At 47.1% G+C, this 20190-nt stretch overlaps 1 pseudogene; it reads left to right on the forward strand.

Moving 5' to 3' along the window:
• The first annotated feature begins 2848 nt into the window (after positions 1 to 2848).
• LOC119535183 lies at positions 2849 to 16886 on the forward strand (annotated as a pseudogene).
• The last annotated feature ends 3304 nt before the right edge of the window (positions 16887 to 20190 follow it).

Consider the following 20190-nt stretch of genomic DNA (forward strand, 5'->3'; position numbering starts at 1 on the left):
GCATCCCTGTCTCCCCTGCGCTTCTGCCTCGCTTGCCCCTTCCAGCCCAGCTCTACCGTCTGCCCGGGCCACTCTGTCCCAGACTCCACAACCCCATTCTGCCCAGGTGACTCTCTCTACCTGCACACAGCCCCTCCTCCTCCCTCGTCCCTCTGATCTCAGCTCACGCCACACCACAAGCATCTTCCTTCCTAGCACTTAAGAGAGTCTGGCACACAGTGGTGGGAGGCCATCAACACGGGGACCCATGGCTGGCCTGCGACAAACCCTGGGGGACTGTGTCCTTCTGTGGACACACTGGTGGGGGAGGGGCCGAGGGGCCCACCTGGTCCTACACTTACGTCATCAAAGCTAGAAGAAGACCTACCAAAGGCCTTGAGATTCTTGAATAGACTTGAATGGACATTTCTCTAAAGAAGATCTACAAATGGCCCAAAGCACATGAAGAGTACTCAGCATCAGTAGCCGTCAGGGAAATGTCAATCAAAGCCACAGTGAGATGCCACTTCACACCCTAGTGTGGCTACTATTAAAACTATGGAAAATAACAAGCATGGGAGAGGATGTGGAGACTGGGAACACATTCATTGTTGGTGGGAATGTAAAATGGTGCAGCGGCTGTGGGACACCTTGGCAGTTCCTCAGAATATTAAGCATAGAATTACCATATGGCCCAGCAGTCCCACTTCTAGGCATATACCCAAAAGAATTGACAGCAGGGACTTTCAGTTCATAGTGACATGATTCACAATTGCCAAAAGACGGAAGCAACCCAAGTGTCCATCAGCAGAGGCATGGATAAACAAAGGGTGGTGCGTACACACAATGGAACATCATTCAGTTGTAGAAAGGAATGAAGTCCCTGATGCGTGCGACTACCTGGATGACCATCATGTTGAGTGAAATAAGCCAGACCCAAAAGGAGAAATATTATATGGTCTCACTGATATAAAATAATCAGAATAAGCAAATTCAGAGTCAGAAACTAGAATACAGGTTACTAGGGGCTGGGGTAGGAGTAGGGAATGGGGAGTTAATGCTTAATTGGTACAGAATTTCTGGCTGGGGAGAAGGAAAAATTTTAGTAATGGGTGGTGGTGATGGTAGCAAACATTGTGAATTTAATGCCACTAAATTATATATTTGAATGTGGAAAAAAAAAAGGGAAAAAAGTTTTTAAAAAGCCATTGGACTGTACAATACAAATAGTGACCCCAATTGTAAACTATGGACTGGAGTTGATAGTCCAATTATAATAATAGTCTTCATTAATTGTGATAAAGTTACCAAATTAATGCAGTGCCAATAATAGGGGAAACCGTGGGAGTGGGGGACGGGTGCATATGGGAACTCTGTATGTTCTGATTTTTCTGTAAACCTAAATCTTCTGTAATAAAAAAATAATTTTTAAAAAACCTTCCAGAAAAAGAAAAAGAAAAAGAAAAGAAGACGTAAGCCCCTTAGGAGGCTCACTCACTGTCTTAGGAGACGACTGCTCGCCTGCTCCGCCTGGTGCTCTTCTGGAACTTCCGGGAGCAGCTGTGAAAGTGCAGCTCCCGCCAGCAGTAGGCGACGTGGTCCTGGGTGAAAGCGTGAGACAGGCAACATCTGTCCCGAGCTTGGGGTCTACTCTGGGTATGACCCCCCTCCCACCCATCTTTCCAATTTGGAAGGAAAGTGCTGTTATAGACTAACCTCAAGAATTCATTTTCATCGCCAGCCCTGTAGGACACTAGGAGGAGGGCACGTCTATCAAGGGCTGGATGTCCCGTGGTGGAATTCCACGCAGTAGCAGGCAGCTCCGGGGTTGAATCCCTGAGGACCTGATTCCCAGGGGCAGGACTGGAGAGCCCCCGTCCTGCTCCTCTGCCATGGGGGTTTTGGACCCAAGGAAGAATGTGTAGGTGTCCCTGTTACATTTCAGTAGCTCTGACAGCTCATTTTATTTAACATAAGCTCCAACCCCCCTACTAGGGCCGGCAGGGCTCTGCAGATGCCACCCCTGCTCCCGTCTCCAGCCGGCCCCTGCCAGCCGTGGACACTGCACCTGAGCAGCCTTCCGGGTGTCCGCAGCTCTCAGCTTTTGGGTGACCCCCATCCTCCCCAAAAGCCAGGAGGATGGGGCTGGTAGGTGGGATTTGCACCTGCGACAAAGAGCTACATGCTATCGAAAAAGGTGGAGAAATCCTGCACAATCGTCAGCACTTACCAGCAGATACCTGGTGGGGCCCCGGGGCCCACTCTGAGCCTGAGGCACCCCCATTGCCAAGGCCCTGAGTCCTGTCCCCATCATTCGCAACCTCCACAGGTGTCCACCCCACCCCCATCCCTGCAGAGCTGGTCTGCCTCAGTGACTCCCACTGGGGGCCATTTCCCCAGGGGACATTTCTGGTTGTCACGGGGGAGGGAGTCCAGTGGTAGAGGCCAGGTAGGCGGCTCAGCCTCAGGGAGGACAGGATAGCCCCTACCACTGAGAGAGAGCCCACCCTGGGCATCACTTTGCAGAAGGCTGGAGGAGCATTGAAGTCTGTCTGCAGCCGAGGGCAGGAACTGGGGGAGGGGGGAGCCCCTCCATTCTGGGCCCATGAGCAAGTAGCTCCTGCTCGCTGGGTACCGGAGCTGGCCGTGGCTCCTGTGGCCTCCACTGGCGCCCACGCCGCCTGCTCCAGGCCCATCTCCTGGCACCCCCTTGCTCCCTTGCTCCCCATCTCCCGCCCCCGTGGCTTAGAGCCCTCTCCTGTTTACTTTAAAGTGGCTTCACCTGCTACAAATCGGAGTCAGAAGGGCAGTGCAGGGTGGGAAGGCCCATCCTCCCCAGCACCCCCATCCCCGACGGGGACCCGCCAGTATGAGAACCTGGAGGCCCCGGCCAGGTGAGCTCAGATCGGCCAGGGGAGGGGGCGGGGGCGGGGGGCTGTGCGGGCCCTAAGGTTCACCAGGGGGCGCCACACCGTCCTGCTCACCTGCCGCCCACCTGCCACCAGGTGCTGCCCAGGTGCCGCCTAGTCCCAGGTGTGAGGCCTGCGTGTCCCGCCAGAGGCAAGGGGTGCTGGACCTTCCTGGAGTCACTGCCCCCTTGGAGACTCTATTGAAAGCCCCGGGCCCCCTTCGGAAGCCCATCCAGGGCTTTGTCCACAACCCCAGGTCAGGAATCCCTGATCCTTCTTTCCAACAAACCTCCAAAGGAGAGGGAAGTAGAGGGTTTGGGGAGACGTGGGGAGTCAGTTGCCTGCCTCCCCTCGGGCCCCACGGGGCTCCTGCCACCCCCACAGCCCCCCACAGTGGGTCAGGGCAGCCCCCCACCTCCTGGCAGGCTGGCCCCCCAACATGGTCAGCATCTTCCCCCCAAACACCAGCCCAAGGAGGAGCCGCTCTGAAGACAGACTTCAGGTAACCGATGCTTCCCCGAGCATCGCTGTATTTGGATTAGATGGGAAGGCGCACCTTGGCCGTGTCCATCTCGTCAGCCTGCATCTCCCTGTTCTCGGGACACACTTAGACCGGCCACTGCCTTCTTTTTAAGGATGACAGAGCGTCAGCCAGAGCCCTCTGCAGCCCCTGAGATGCTACACGACCATCAGACACATCGCTGCTGTTTTTGAAAATTAAATCTCTGCTTTATTAACTGAAGTTAGTTTTTAAGTTTTCACTGACTGGTAATGCACATCAAAGTACACAGATTATAAGTTTACCGCTGTTTTCACAAAGTCAACGTGTCTGTGTAAAACTCCACCCCAAAGCAAGAAATAGGAAGTGACTGCCCCCCTCACGCCCCTTCCCGGGGTGCTCTGAGCCCTTCACTATGAATCAGCTTGGCCTGTCTTGACCCTCATACAATAAAATCATCCATTAGGTACTTGTTGGTGTCTTGCTTCTTTCACTCAGTTACGGTTGTGAGAGTCAACCTGGTGTTTCAGCAGTTTGTTCTTTCTTGCTGCTGTATAGAAATGCATGAAAATGCCAGAATTAATCCACTTTACTCTTGATAGAAACTTGTGTTGTTTCCAGGATAGACTGATTATGATATTTTCAGTGCACATGTGGATGCATTTTTACCGGGTCTACAATGAAGAAAGAATTGCCAGCTCATAAGAGTTTTCCAATCTATGCTCTGGTGTGTGAGCTCCAGCTACTCCGCTCAGAAGCCCTGGGCACCGACAGGTTTCATTTTAGCCACTCTGGTGGCCGGGTGGTGCTACTCCCTGTGGGTTTTGTGGGATTTTCTTTTCTTTTTTTGGCTTGTTTTTATCTTTTTTTCAAAAAATTAATATCTATTGCTGTCTTACTCTTCATCACATTTAGTGGCTTAAATCAACACACATTTATTTTCTTGCAGTTTCTGCGGGTTGGGGGTCCGGGCTGAGCTGGGAGCTCTGTTCAGGGTCTCCCGCAGCTGCATTCCAGGTGTCAGCTGGGGGTGGGGCTCACCTGGAATCCTGGCTGCGGAAGGACTGACTGCAAGGTCGGGGGGGTGGCTGGCAGGACCCCGCTCCCTGCAGGCTGCTGTGCAGAGACCCCTCGATTCCCCGGCACATGGGCCTCCCCCAGCGGCAGCTTCATCCACGCAGCAAGGGAGCGACAGCTAGCCAGGTGGACGTCACAATCTTAAGCCACCCAATCACAGACATGCCCACCCCCTTCACCTTGGCACTGCGTTGGTTCAAAGCCAGTTTCTTAAGGGGAGGGGCTTACACTAGGCAGTGAACACCAGAAGGCAGGGTCACCGCGGACCATCGTAAAGTTTGCCCACCCCATTGGGTGTAACGGTCATACAGTAAGTGGCGCATATTTAAAGTGTACAATTTCATAGGCTTTGGCATCTGTCTATGTCCATGAAGCCATCCCCACCATAAAAATAGCGAGCATATCCATCACTCCCAAGGTTCCTCAGGCTTCTTTATAATCCTTCCCGCTTGCACTTCACTAGGTGACTGCTGAGCCTTTCATTTTGTTTCTATAGATGATTTGGGTTTTCTAAAATATTATATAAATAGAATCAAAGAGTAGTGCATTAGTCAGGATTCTCCAGAGAAACAGCCAACAGGAGATTAAAGGAGTGCAAACTCCGTAGAGCCACAAGCTAAAAACTGCAGTAAAGGTGATTCTGAAGTCTGGCAAGTGCATATTTCCCAGGGGAAGCTGTCTGTTTGAAGTTGATGCAGAAACAACTCTTTCTGACCTCCAAAATCCTCAGTTCTAGCTTTTAAGATCTCCAGTTGACAGGATGAGGAGACGCCCTCACATTGCTGAGGGCAATCTCCTTTGTTTGTTGTAGATGCAATTAGCCATAGATGCAATCAACTGATTATAGATACAAGTGCATCTACAAAATATCCTCACAGAAACAAGTAGGCCAATGTTTGCCCAAACAATTGGACACCATAACCTAGCCAAGTGGACACAGAAAATTAATCATCACAAGTAGGTACATTTTTTTTTTTGGTTTGCCTTCTTTTACTCAGCTTAATTATTTTGAGATTCATGCATGTTACTATGTCAATCCATATTTCATTTCTTTTTGTGGCTAAGTAGTATTCCATTGCAGGGCTAGGCTATAATTTATTCATCCATTCACATTTTGATAGCATGTGGGTTCTTTCTGGTTTTTTACTATGACAGAACTCCGCTGAACATTCATGTAGAAGTCTTCCTATGGACATTTTCATTTTTCTTCATTTCATTTTCCTTGGCTTTCTAGGCTTGGAATGGCTGAATCATAGGATAAGAGTATGTTTAACTCTTTAAGAAATATTTTTGAAAGTGGCTATACCTTTCACATTCCTTCCAGTGACAGAATGCCTGGTTTTTGTTTTATTTTGTTTTTCTGCCCCGGATTTAATGTGGCTAAACCACTTACTAGCTGGGAGCCCTTGGGCAGTTTCTTAACCCCTCTGTGCCTGTGTCCTCTTCCCTAAAACGAATATAAACAAAAGAACCCGTCTCATGGAATCATTGTGAGAATTCAACCAGGTCCTACAGAGGAAGCGCTGAAAATGGGCCTGCCATATTACGGTCTGTGCTCGATAATGCTAGTCTGCTCACCCCATTGGGTATAATTGTCACACATATTTAAAGTGTACAATTTCATAGGTTTTGGCATCTGTCTATGTCCATGAAGCCATCCCCAAAATAAAAATAGCGAGCATATCCATCACTCCCAAGGTTCCTCAGGCTTCTTTATAATCCTTCCCACCTGCACTTCACTAGGTGACTGCTGAGCCTTTCATTTTGTCTCTATGGATGATTTGGGTTTTCTAAAATATTATACAAATAGAATCAAAGAGTAGTGCATTAGCTACTCTTATTACTAAATCTTGCAAACCTGACCCTGACCCAGCACAAAGAACCATCCTCAGAGCCCAGCGGGAGGGGTGCAGCCACTGCCGAGGGCCCCGCCCCTTCCCGGCTCTCCCGAGACAAGGCACACCTGGGACCCGCTTCGTGGGCTGGAGGGCAGGAGGCTCAGGGAAGGAGCAGACGTGGTGTCATGAAACCAGGTGGGACCTGCACGCCAAGTGGCAAAGGCTACATGTTGCTTTAGGGAAGCATTTGTGGATCTTCAGTAGAAGAGTGACCTGGTTCGTGTTGTGAGATGCATTTTGGAAGTGGTGTGGGGGAACTAGAGGCTCACAGAGAGATGCGAGGCTATTATAAAGATTCCCGAGTCTGTGGGTGGCTGTGTGGAAGGGAAGGGGTCAGATCACAGAGGCTGACAAGAAGTGGTGTGATCCGGTGCCAAATTGCATGTGGGGAGGCGGGGGGGGTCGCTGTGATTCCCCAATGACCCAGAGACCGGTTCCTTGGGCCCCTTCCTTCTCCCCAGCCTCCTGCAAAATTAAAATATTCTGCTTGCCTGTGGATGGCATTCTGCAGAGGAAAACCTGAATTCCAACGACATTAGCCACTTTTTATGCAACCAGGCACATCTCACTTACTCTGTTGCCATAGTAACACCAGACGCTTCTGGTAAGACGGCAGCACTGAGAAAAACGGAGGGTCTTTACACTTTTTTAAAAAACTGAAGACCACTGTTTTGAAAAATGAGCTCCGTTACTGTCTCAAGTTCCATCACACCAAAGCCTAAAACAGGCAGGGACCCCAGCAAGGTAGCTTTGACACCTTTCCAGCCCCAGGGACCACCACCTGTGTGTGGCCACACCATCTGAGCTGTCCTGCTTCTGATACCTCCCGGGACGGTGGCAGCCAGCTTATTCTAAGAGCAAAGTGCAGATACCACCCACCTACCTGGAGACCCCAGTGGCAGAAAGCCATATCTTTATATATGGTTAACAGGAGTTAGCAGTTCTTGTATTACTTTCTTGGTAGACAAGAATTTTTTGGAATTCTGTTTCTAGGTTTACCGTGTAGTGTTTTAAATCAACTAGGGAGGAAGCAAGCTCCTCGCAGCCAGAGGCCTCAAGCAGACAGGCCCTTCCTGGATGAGAACCAGCGACGCCAGGGAGCTGCTTCCAGAAGCTGAGACACACGGCAAAGGCGAGCCAGGTGAGAAGGGAGACCCCAGGCTACACCTGCAAAGCCAAGATGTCGTCACTAGGAAAGCTTTGGGGAAACAAGCAAGGAAAACTGCCCCAGAATGTGGCTGTGAAACTCTGCTCACTCCCCAGCTTCAAAGGTCTACCACATTCTGTTCGTCTGTTTTGATTTTAAGAACGGAAATTATGTGCTCTGAGCTACTGTTTGAATTTTAAGTCAGATTGGCATGTGCTATCTCGTTCAGTTTGGATTGCTGCAAAAAATGATTTTGGGTAGCAGAAAACAAAATAAATGTAAATAAGTCAAAGCATTTTTCCTGAAGTTTTATTTCTCCAAGCCCTTATTCTGAACTTAGCTTTCCCATGAAAAACAAGTTGCTTATGAAATTGGCCCAGAGTTAGCAATCAAATCATGCTTAAATTATGTAAGAGAAATTGAGGTGTTTAAACAAATGAAAGTTCTGGGTTCTGAATGTTCTCTATATTTTCTTCTTACTATGTTTTCCTTAATAAATTCTCTCATTTTAGAAAAATCTTATTCCCAAGTGACATAACCTACCTCACAATTTAAACTCCTCAAATGATGAGTAGACTTGATTCAGATACATAACACCGATCTTATGTCTTGTTTATTCACTTTTGTGTTCTTAGCATATTATAAAGGGGTAAGAGTCTTTAAGTTTTATAAGTTCTCACGTTCTGTGATACTGTTCTAGTTTGCTAATGCTGCCAGAATGCAAAACACCAGAAATGGATTGGCTTTTATAAAAGGGGGTTTATTTGGTTACACGATTACAGTCTTAAGGCCATAAAATGTCCAAGGTAACACATCAGCAATCGGGTACCTTCACTGGAGGATGGCCAGTGGTGTCCAGAAAACCTCTGTTAGCTGGGAAGGCATATGGCTGGCGTCTGCTCCAAAGTTCTGGTTTCAAAATGGCGTTCTCCCAGGACGTTCCTCTCTAGGCTGCAGGTCCTCAAAAATGTCACTCTCAGCTGCTCTTGGGGTGTTTGTCCTCTCTTAGCTTCTCCAGAGCAAGAGTCTGCTTTCAACAGCCATCTTCAAACTGTCTCTCATCTGCAGCTCCTCTCTCAGCTTCTGTGCATTCTTCAAAGTGTCCCTCTTGGCTGTAGCAAGCTCGCTTCTTCTGTCTGAGCTAATATAGTGCTCCAGTGAACTAATCAAGGCCCAAGCTGCATGGGTGGGGCCACACCTTCACAGAAAGTATCCAATGAAAGATCCCACCCACAGTTGAGTGATCACATCTCCACGGAAACATTCAATCAAAAGTCTCCAACCCAATCAACACCAATACATTTCCTGCCCACACAAGACTGCATCAAAGATAATGGTGTTTTGGGGGACATAATACATCAAAACAGTATAGATACCAAAACAAAACCTGGGGCATGCGACTCAGTTGGATGGATTCTGGACAGGCATCTGCCCGGGTCTGAAACTCCAGATTTGCTTTTCTGGCTGCACCACGTTCACAAAACTGCTGAATCTCTCTGAGCCTCAGTTTCCTCATCTGTAAAGCAGGGATATTGTACTTTTTATCAGTGAAGATTCAGTTCAGCTGCAGGTGACAGAAAATCCAGAATAATAATGGCATAAATGAGAGGGGTCTATGCTTCCCTCATGTCCAGGGCACCCAGGGGTGAGTGGCCCCAGGCTGGAGCGGCAGCCCACAGCATGAGATTCTCAGCTCTACTGTGCCAGGCTGTGTCCAGGAACCGATCCATGTCTGAGCAGGCTCTGGAGCTCCAGGCACAGGGGCACTGTGTTAGTAGAGAGAGTGAAGCAGCACGAGTCCCTCCCTTTCAGGGCCCTTTTGGAGGGTGCCCAGTCGGCAAGGACTTGGTCACACAGCTACGTGAAGCTGCCAGATGCTGAGCTGCGCGTCTCTGAAAGTGGAGCCTGGGAGGTGGCCGCGCTCTGCACTGCAGCACGTTTCCCTGGGCAGTTGCGGGTGACACGCATGGATGTGGGGAAGGCAAGGAGGGTGGCGCTGGGCTCCCGGGACAGCCACGGTGCACATTAGCTGTTGTGCCAGTTTGAATGTACTGTGTCCCCCAAAATGCCATTATCTTTGATGTAATCTTGTGTGGGCAGACGTATCAGTGTTGATTAGATTGTAATTGAGTGTTTCTGCAGAGATGCACCCCACCTAGCTGGAGGTGATGACTCTGATTAGATAATTTCCATGGAGGTGTGGCCCTGCCCATTCAGGGTGGGTCTGAGTTAATTTACTGGAGCACTATATAAGATCAGACAGCCAAGAGGGACACTTTGAAGAAAGCACAGGAGCTGCAGATGAGAGACGGTTTGAAGACAGCTGTTGAAAGCAGACTCTTACTCCAGAGAAGCTAAGAGAGGACGAACGCCACAAGAGAAACTGAGCATGACATTTTGAAGAGGAGCTGTGGCCTAGAGAGGAATATCCTGGGAGAAAGCCATAATGAAACTAGAACTTGGAGCAGATGCCAGCCACGTGCCTTTCCAGCTAACAGAGGTTTTCCGGATACCATTGGCCATCCTCCAGTGAAAGTACCCGATTGTTGATGCCTTACCTTGGACACTTTATGGCCTTAAGACTGTAACTGTGTAACCAAATAAACCCTCCTTATAAAAGCCAGTCCATCTCTGGTGTTTTGCATCCCGGCAGCATTAGCAAACTAGAACAGCTGTTATCACGGGATGCACAGTGCCTGCAGCCAGCAATGTGGCATCAAACGGTGGGTGTGCTGGAGGGAGAACTCCCCAATCCAGACACAAAGGACAGATACTACACGAGTCCACTCATGTGAAATATCTAGAATAAGTAAATTCATAAAGACATAAGGAGCCTGGGAGCTAGAGGGCTTAACCCAACCCTTCAATGTAGCATTCCCCACCCCACTCCACCCCACCCAACTTTTTTTTTTTAACTCATACCCCCTTTGGTAAAAAAAAAAAAAAAAAAAAAAAGACATAAGGAAAGGGGGCCAGAGGAGACCAGGGCCTGGGGGAGGGGAATGGGGAGCTGTTGCTGAGTGGGTGACTTTCTATTTGGGGCAACGGAAAAGTTTTGGTAATGGATGGTGGTGACAGTAGCACAACATTGTGAATGTGATTAATCCCACTGAGTACGCACTTAAAAATGGTTAAAATGCAGAATTTTGTGTTTATATATATGGGCTACCATACAAATTTTTAAGAAAACAAGAAAGAAAGAAAAACACAAACTCCCTTCTCAATTGTCCTTTTCTATTCCTTCTTATGCCTAATTAGACACCGGGATTGGGGCTGGGTAGAGGGACTCAAGTCTTTCATGCCAGGAAATCAAATTTCCCTCGGGAATCAGAGGAGTAACAGGGGGCCGTAGCAGGGGCGCTGTCAGGTGGGGAGCAGCCCGGGCTGGGGGTGCAAGCAGTTGGGGGCCGGGGCAGATCGAGAGCCCGTGCCGTCTGAGGGGTGGCCACTTCCCTTCCCCGCTCCATGGTTTGTTTGCTTTTTTTTTAATCTGGATATTTCGTGGCTTCTCTCTGGGTCTGCCTTGAACACTCAGTATTCTGGCCACAGGTGAGCAATCAGCCCACAAGGACCGCGTGAGGTGACGATACCTGGACAGGGGGCAAGGTGGACAAAGCTATCAGCAGGCGTGCGAGAGGCTCGGTGGGGACAAGCACCGCGGACCCGGGTGCAGATGTCCCAGGCCGGGCGGCGGCCTCTCGGGCCCTTTTCGGTGGGTGGGAACCCAGGATGGGCACAAGGCCTGACCTGCAGTTCCACGATCTAAGACACAGGCTCTCGGGCCTGGTGTCTCCTGAAGCAGGCCAGAGGAACAGGGAGGTTTCTATTTCCCAATATTTGAAACGCTAGCTCTCCCAGAGCTGTAACACAGCACTCATTAAAAAAAGGAGAGAGCAAAGTCACTTTTCTGCTTTTGTGATGGGCTCACGTGAAGCCACCAGGTTCGAGTCTCTGTTCTCCGGCCTGCAGGTCAGAAACCTGCTGGCACAGAAGATGGCTTTGACCCCCTCTGTTCCGGCTGACGAAGAGCCCTCCCTGTTTGAACGGTGTGCCCCCAGGGTGGGGACGGGAAGGGCCCACTTCTCCGTAGCAGTCACCCCTGGGAACCATGGGGTCTGGAAGCCAAGTCCTGGCTCCCCTCATATTACAGCTGAGTGGTCCAAGGGCCTCAGGGCTGGGTTCAGGTTTCCAGAACTTCTCACTCACGGGAAATGGGAAGGAAACAACTGGGTATTTCTCGTTACAAGAATTCATGAGAAGGGAAAATTGGGGATGTTACAACGTAAGAATCAACACAGGCCAAAGGAAACTCGAATAGGCATCTCCAAGCCAGTCAGTTTGGCAAAAATGAATGGAGATAATGACCGTGGTACAGATGGAAACTTCTCTCTGGCTGCTTGAAAAATGAAGCAAGGGAGACTGCTTGTTCATCAACGTTATAGTCAAAAATTCAGTGCCTGCTGCCCAGGTTAACAGTTTTTATTTCATGGTGTCTGAGATTAACCACAGAAAAGGGAACTCATAGAAAGTCACCTGGCTTCACACGGGCTCTGGGTGGTTTTGTTGACTTTGGTGGTTTTGGTGAACAATCAGATTGCTCTTCTCTGATTCTTAAGGGAAGGTTTCCCACATGAAAACTTCCCGAGGTTCCTGTGTGGCTCTGAACTACGAGGAATCTCATGATGATGATGAAAGTCAAAGGGAAAGTGTCTGATGCAACAGCCAGAGCTGGAAAGGAGCCACGTGCAAGGACGATGGGGACAGCAAATGCACGTGAACGTGCCGTCCGAGAGCAGAGCGAGCTCAGTTAGCGCCCGCACACTTCTCAAGTCAACTGGCCCGTTTCTAAACAGCTGTAATTGGTCAGAATTTTCTTCCTCATATTGAGCTGAAATCCACCTCCTTGTAACTTTCACCTGCTCTTCCATGTTAAGCAGTTAGAATATTTAAAATGGACAAGACTTGGGAAAAATGACAAAGAGCCTCAACTATTGGTTGGGTTACTCTGTAGAAAACACAGATTTACTTCAAATGAACACTGACTTCAGTATACAAATTTTAAAATCTACCATGAAACTATGAATATCATTATAAGATTACTCAAAGAAATATCTGAATCTGTATAATGCAGTAAAAAACTGAGGCATAGTAATTTCACTGACTGGGGAAATCTATCCAGACCTCAAAATCTAATGTTGACTAACCGTTGTGAAATTCAGACTTTAGAACATATAATCCCCCTGGAATTGTGCTTAATTCTGCTGGTAGATTTTCACAACTGCCATCTTTGTTCTATTCTCAGAAAGTAATGGTTTCAAGATATCTTTTTGTTTTGACTGTGAGAAAACACCTTCAGATCCCCACAGTCAACAGATTTGATAATCAATAAATCCCTGTCTATGTTTCTCAATATTTTCCTTTTGTAGCTGCTTTACAGTTGGAAGGTTTGAGCATATTCTCGAGTTTTAGTCCTCTCCTTGGCTGGGAAGAGCTAAGTTCTCTCCTGCTCTGCATGTGAAGGTATACTTTTTTTTCTATCACAGTAGTTTGCTTATAGGATGGGATAGGAGGTGTCTTTCTTTTTATACTTTGAAGATATTGTGCTAGCTCATTTTAGCTTTCGCAGCAGGAGTGCTGCGAGCCCTAAGCAGCAGATGTTCAACTGCTCAACTCCTAGTACATCTCCCTCTTCCCTTCCCGTCTGAGCAGCCAGCTGAGATGCCTGTCTTACAACCAGCTCCTGCTGTTCTCTACTGGCACAAACCAGGTTGCTAAAGCATCCCTGCTGGTGCCGTGTAATTTCCTGGCCTTGCTAGAGTAGAGTAGCAAGTAGGGACACTTTGTTGTCTTGCATAAGAATTAATGGATTGGGAACTTTGTAGCAGAAACTCACCAAAAATAACTAAAGGAAAAAATGCTGCTATCCTACCTCACACCATCAGCCCATTCACAAAATAAATTCCAGACATGTAAATGCCTGAGAGAGAAAGCCACACTTGCAACCTATTAGAAAACAAGTATAGCTTATGCCATGGATACAGAAGTAGTCCTTGAGATTCAAAAGTGCATATAAAAACCAATAAATCAGATTAAATAGCTTAAAAACTGAGCAATGAAACACCCAAAACCAAGTTAAAAAACAAACTAAAGACTGAAGGAAAGTATCAATAATCTACACACCAAAGGCGTTGCTAAGGAAATCACAGTAATGTGTTAAGCTACCAGGGCCCAGATCTCACCTGCCCCCCTTCTCTGGGGAAGTCACCATCACACCCTAAGCGTCCATCTTTGGGCCTTCAACTACCCCCACCTCCTTCTCTGCTGTGGGTCACTCAGCAGCTGGGGGAGATGTTAACTCTCACAAAAAGGCCCAGCCCGACCTTGAGCCTGGAAACCCGAACAACCAGCCCCTGATGCTTATCAGTACAGGAATTCTCAGTGGCACAGTCCCCTCCCCAAGGTGGACAAAAGCAGCATAGATTTGTCTCTCTTCTCCAGCGTGAAGCAGAAGGAACAGAGCTGCTATCCACCAACACCGACCTGGAGCAGTTTTTGGCCACCCTGAGGGACTGGCCGTGATGGGACGTGTTCCCCTGCTCTCTTGGACTCATTGTGCTGCGTGAGTGACAAAGGGGTTATTTGACCTTCTGGATTCTTTATGTTCTGTGTGATGGTTTGAAGTTGTTATGTACCCCAGAAAAGATCATGTTCTTTGAATCCATTCCTGTGGGTGTAGACCTATTGTGGGTGGGACCTTTTGGTTAGGTTATTTCAATTGAGATGTAACCCAGCCCATTCAAGGAGGTTCTTAATCCTCTTACTGGAGTCCTTTATGAGAGGATAAAAGAAAAAAGCCCCAGAGAAGCTAAGAGATGAAATTCAGAGGGGCACACAGAGAAGCTAAGAGAGACAGAAGCTAAGAGAGAGAGAAACAGGCAGAAGTTCAGAGAGGAAGCCACTGAAGCCAGAAGCTGGAAGCAGCAAAACCTGGGAGAGAAGGTCCAGCAGATGCCACCACGTGCCTTGCTATCTGACAGAGGAGCCCAATCTCGCCAGTAGCTGGTCTTCAGAGAAGGTATCATCCTGTTGATGCCTTGGATTTGTACATTTTCACAGCCTCAGAATTGTAAACTTGTAAGTTAATAAATCCCCAATTTAAAAGCCAGTCCATTTCTGGAATGTTGCATTTCATCAGCTTTAGCAAACTAAAACACTGTGCAAGTAATAAAGGGATCATTAGCCAAAAGTTTCTGTTGTGCCCTGAACTTTGTTCCCAAGACACATCATGGAAAGATCTCTGAGAAAAAGACAAACAACAACAACAACAAATGGTCAAAGGTTAGTTCAGACAACTCACAGTCAGGGAACCCAGAACGGACAATAAACAGCTGAAGAAGGCACTCCTTTACTGGTAATATAGGAGACGTAAAACAGTGAGATACCATCTTGCCTGTCAATTCTGTTTTAAAAGCAGAATTTTGTAACTGACAAAAACTATCTAAGAGGAAGAAACAAGAATACTCAGACACTCCTGGTGGAGTCTAAATTGGGTACAACTTTGGAGATTAATTTGCAAAACCTAAAAAGTTGGAAACACACATATTTTACAATCCAGAGATGCCAAGACACTCTTGTGTGTGCACAAGGAATTGGGTACAAAGAAACAACCAAAAGGACCATGATCATCCCCAAGAAAATGGGTAAATGAATAGATCGATATGATTCAATAAGGATACACCTGAAGATGATATTGAGTGAAAAAAGTTACAGATGGGTACCGTACTTTGATGTGATCTGTGTAAATTAAAATACAAATGATATAATCATCATGGTTATGCATGTAACAAAAGTGGGGTAAGAGCAGGAAGGACACATTTGTGACAGTGTCTGTCTGTGGGGAGGGAGCAAAGGAAATGGAGCTGAAGAGTGCGACAAAGTGGACTAAAAATTCATCCGAAATATTTATTTTATTAAGAATGAGCTGATGCACACATCACAAATTGTTCACATTTGTTAATCCAGGGAGATGGAAACAGGGTGTCACATTAGTTTTCAATAATTTTTTCTTACATTTTTCAAAGGAACAAAAAATGTTGCCCCACCTAGAGGCTCTAGGGTTGCAGCATACAGAGGATCACAGAATGGGAGAGCCAGAAATTACTTTAGGATCAACTATGCCAACTCGCTTGTTTTTAGTCTGGAAAGAAGCTCAGTAACTTCCTAGCGTCACCCGGCCGGCCACGGGGAGGGCAATGCCTGGAACCTGGAACTTACAACATCTGACGCCACATTACAGGCAGACCGGAAGTGAGGCGTAACAAATGACCAAAATCTTACGATAGATCAATGAGTGGGGATTTTCAACACCCCAATATAATATTTTCATCTGTCATCGGCTTCAGAGAGCAGAAACTGCATCCTGGCAACAACTTCATAAGCGTTCCAATGAATGCACCCTAAACAAATGCTTGTTCCCTTCTTTCAGTAAAGAAGTAAAATGAGACTAAAATAGCCCCAAGCATTTTGATTAAAAAGTAGAAATGAAGATGAGACACAGGCCGAATGTGCCCGTGCGGGGCGCGAGGCGTGTCCGGTTCCGGAAGCTTCTCTGTGGCCGACCACGGACCCGGTGCTTCCCAGGCCACTCGGCAGCTGCTGCCCAGCGGCCACGTCCAAGTCCCTGCAGCAACTGGTGGAGGAGAGCCGGGAGAAGCGCGGGCCCGAGGAGGACGTGAGTGGCCGCGGCACCACCCCGCGTGCTGGACGTCAGCGGCCTGTTCTCTTAGGTCCCCATCCCACAAGGAGCCAACAGCTGTGCCACCAGACAAGCTGAACTGAAGAACTTGGAAGTGCTGAAGTTTTTTGATGACCAGATGGAGGCCCTCCCACGTGGACGAGCAGCCTCCAGGAACCCAAGCACCTGGACCTTGGCGGGACGGGCTGAACACTCGGCCTCGAGGATGAGCTCTCCACCAGCTCTTGACGTCCTTGACATGCCCTACAACTTGAATGAAATTCTCTTCCTGGAAGTTTCTTCTACCTTACCACTCTGTGTGCCCTCTATCTAAGTGACAATGATTTTGAAATCCTGCAGCCAGATGTTGGGCAGCTCACCAAGTTGCAGATACTCAGCCTTCAGTTTAACGACCTGATTTTGCTGCCCAAGGAAACTGGGAAGCTGACTCGGCACAAGGAGCTTCTCATCCAAGGGAACTGCCATATCGTCCTGCCCCCAGGGCTGGAAACTTGGATTTTACTGGGCAGAAGCAGGTATTCCAAGCTGAGGACAACCCTGGGGGACCCCAATTGTTGACCAATTCCAGCTTGGCGTGTCCCATGTTTTTGAGTACATCCATTCTCTACGCAGATGCCCGTAAGAAGAAGGATGACAAATCAAAAGAGATCAGCCAGAACGCAGGATATGACTCCCGGGGATGAATCTGGACCCCGCATCGTGGGATTGAGAACATCTTCTTGACCAAAAGAGGGATGCAAATGAAACGAAATAAAGCTTCAGTGGCTGAGAGATTCCAAATGGAGTCGAGAGGTCACTCAGGTGGACATTCTTATGCACTATATAGATAATACTTTTTAGGTTTTATTGTATTGGAATAGCTTGAAGTAAATACCTGAAACTACCTAACTGCAACCCAGTAGCCTGGACTCTTGAAGATGATTGTATAACAATGTAGGTTACGAGGGGTGACAGTGTGATTGTGAAAACCTTGTGAATCACACTCCCTTTATCCAGTATATGGATGGATGAGTAGATAAATGGGGACAAAAACTAAATGAAAAATAGGTTGGGATGGGGGTGATGATTTGAGTGTTCTTTTTTATTTTTATTTCTTATTCTTAATTCTGATTCTTTCTGGTATAAGGAAAATGTTCAAAAAATAGATTGGGGTGATGAAGGCACAACTGTATGATGGTGCTGTGAACAGCCGATTGTACACCATGGATGATTGTATGCTATGTGAATATATCTCAATAAAACTGAATTAAACAAAAGAGAGAGAGATCAGCTGGGAGCCCCTAGCAGCCAACGACAGATGAGGGGCCAGTGAGCCGCCAACCCATGCCCTCCTGCCACCTCCCACTGTGTCCCCAGCAGACGCGGCGGGCATGTGTGACTCCTCTCCACTGTGTCTGTCTGGTGCCACCTAACCTTCTCAATCCTTTGGGGAGCTGGTCGTGTTTTATAAATTCTTAACACCATTTCCATTTGTGCCTTAAAATTACCCAAAGCAGGAAAGAAAGCTCTGATTCAACTGCAGATCCCGAGAAAGCTTCGATCCTTGAAAAGGCGCCACGGAGCCACTTAGGATGAAAAGGACAACTAAAGCCACGTGACCGCTCTCATGTCACGGCTGGCCCTTTCCACTCTTCTGTTTACTCAAATACCTCATTCTCTTGCATTATTAAGTTTTCCTTCACCACTGAGTAATTGTTAATTCAACTTGCAAATGATTTTATTGAAAGCCTGAATTTGTAAAAAGAAAAAAAGATGAGACACATTATCTATGGGATGAAGCTATTCTAACTATTACATTTTACTGAAGTGAGAACAGAATAATTTAAACAGACAGAGGGCAGTTTGAATTCCTGAAAATTGCTGAGTTGTTCATGTAAAATCAGATCACATAAGAAAAGTGATGCTAACAATCTTGCTATCTGGTGCTTCACAGGAATCCATTGTGAACACTTATTAGAGAATCCTTTGTTTTAATACTTAAGCCTATCAGTACATACTCCTTTATCACTAGAATATAATATATTTGCATCTTGGAGGCTCCAGTGGGACTAAAGTGTCCCAATTCCCACATAATAAAGGATTGTGTTATATCTTACATGCTCTTGAATATCCTGACGTTCTTACAGATGAAAAACTATTTATAAAATCTGAGTTTAGGGGACATCTATTTCCAACTACAATGGAATGGCCCGTAGCAGCCCAATGCTCTGACTGAGAACAACTGCAAAAGCTGGACAAAGTACGCACATGCACACGCTCACACACACACATGCACACACGTGTGCATACACGGGCACAATAACTGGAGATTCATCAGGGCAGAAGGGGCTTGAGGAGGCTAAATCCCAGAGAGAAGGGAAGCTAACTGAGAACCCATCCTTCTGTCTGCCACTGTGTCTTGGGGTCACTTGCTGATTCTTGAATGTGAGAGAAGATCAAGAAGTCACGGATGTGGGAAAGGATTTACTAAGAAGCAGGACTTCAGCAACTTTCCTGGGCTGGGGGATAAAATAAATGAATAAATAAAAGAAGTGCAGGGATGCCAAACCAGCTGGACTTGAGGAACCAAGATCTCTAGGAAAAGTGAGGCCTGGAGAAGAGAACCCCATAGTCTGTGATTTTCCTTTGAGGCTTTTGCCCAAGTCTTAAGGCAAGAGGCTAAGAGGCTGAAAGCAGGTGAAAAACAGAGTCGTTTTCTTAGCACTCTCACAGGGCTGAGGAGTAAAGCAAAGGAGTCCAGAAATGGCAAGGAGGGGGCTCAGAAATATGCAGGCTGTTGGCTGAGATCCCCAGAAGGCCCTGCCTTGGCAGAGGGGCTAAACTGGAGACAGACCCAGCTTCATAAGAGAACAATTCTGCCACCAGCAGCTCAGTCCCTGTGCCGGTTTGAATGTATTATGCCCCCTCAAATGCCATTATCTTTGATGTAATCTTGTGCGGGCAGACGTATCGATGTTGATTAGATTGTAATTCTTTGAGTGTTTCCATGGAGATGCGGCCCACCCAGCTGTGGGTGATGACTGTGATTGGATATAATTTCCACGGAGGTTTGGCCCTGCCCATTCAGCATGGGCCTTGATTACTTCACTGGAGCACTATATAAGCTCAGGTAGAAGGAGTGAGCTTGCTACAGCCAAGAGGGACACTGAAGAATGCACAGAAGCTGAGAGAGTAGCTGCAGATGACAGACAGTTCGAAGATGGCTGTTGAAAGCAGACTCTTGCTCCAAAGACGCTAAGAGAGGACAAATGCCCCAAGAGCAATTAAGAGTGACATTTTTGAAGAACTGCAGTCTCTGATGGTTTTTGACTTCTATCTGTATTCCATTGTGGTCAGAGAATGTGATTTGAACAAATTCAATTTTTTTTTAAAATTTATTGAGGCTTGTTTTATGTCCCAGCATATGGTCTATTCTGGAGGAAGATCTGTGATCACTATAGAACAATGTGTGTCCTGGTGATTTGGGATGTAATGTTCTATATATGTCTGTTAAATTTCTCTATATATCTCTCTCCTTTCTTTGTTTCTCTGTTGGTAGGGCTCCCCTTAGTATCTGAAGTAGGGCAGGTCTTTTATTAGCAAAATCTCTTAGCATTTGTTTGTCTATGAAAAATTTAAGCTCTCCCTCAAATTTGAAGGAGAGTTTTGCTGGATAAAGTATTCTTGGTTGGAAATTTTTCTCTCTCAGAATTTTAAATATGTTATGCCACCGCCTTCTCGCCTCCATGGTGGCCGCTGAGTAGTCACTGCTTAGTCTTATGTTGTTTCCTTTGTATGTGGTGAATTGCTTTTCTCTTGCTGCTTTCAGAACTTGCTCCTTCTCTTCAGTATTTGACAGTCTGATCAGAATATGTCTTGAAGTGGGTTTACTTGGATTTATTCTATTTGGAGTTTGCTGGGCATTTATGCTCTATGTATTTATATTG

The sequence above is a fragment of the Choloepus didactylus genome, chromosome 5, assembly GCF_015220235.1.
Source record: "Choloepus didactylus isolate mChoDid1 chromosome 5, mChoDid1.pri, whole genome shotgun sequence".
In the NCBI taxonomy this organism is placed as follows: Eukaryota; Metazoa; Chordata; class Mammalia; order Pilosa; family Megalonychidae; genus Choloepus; species Choloepus didactylus.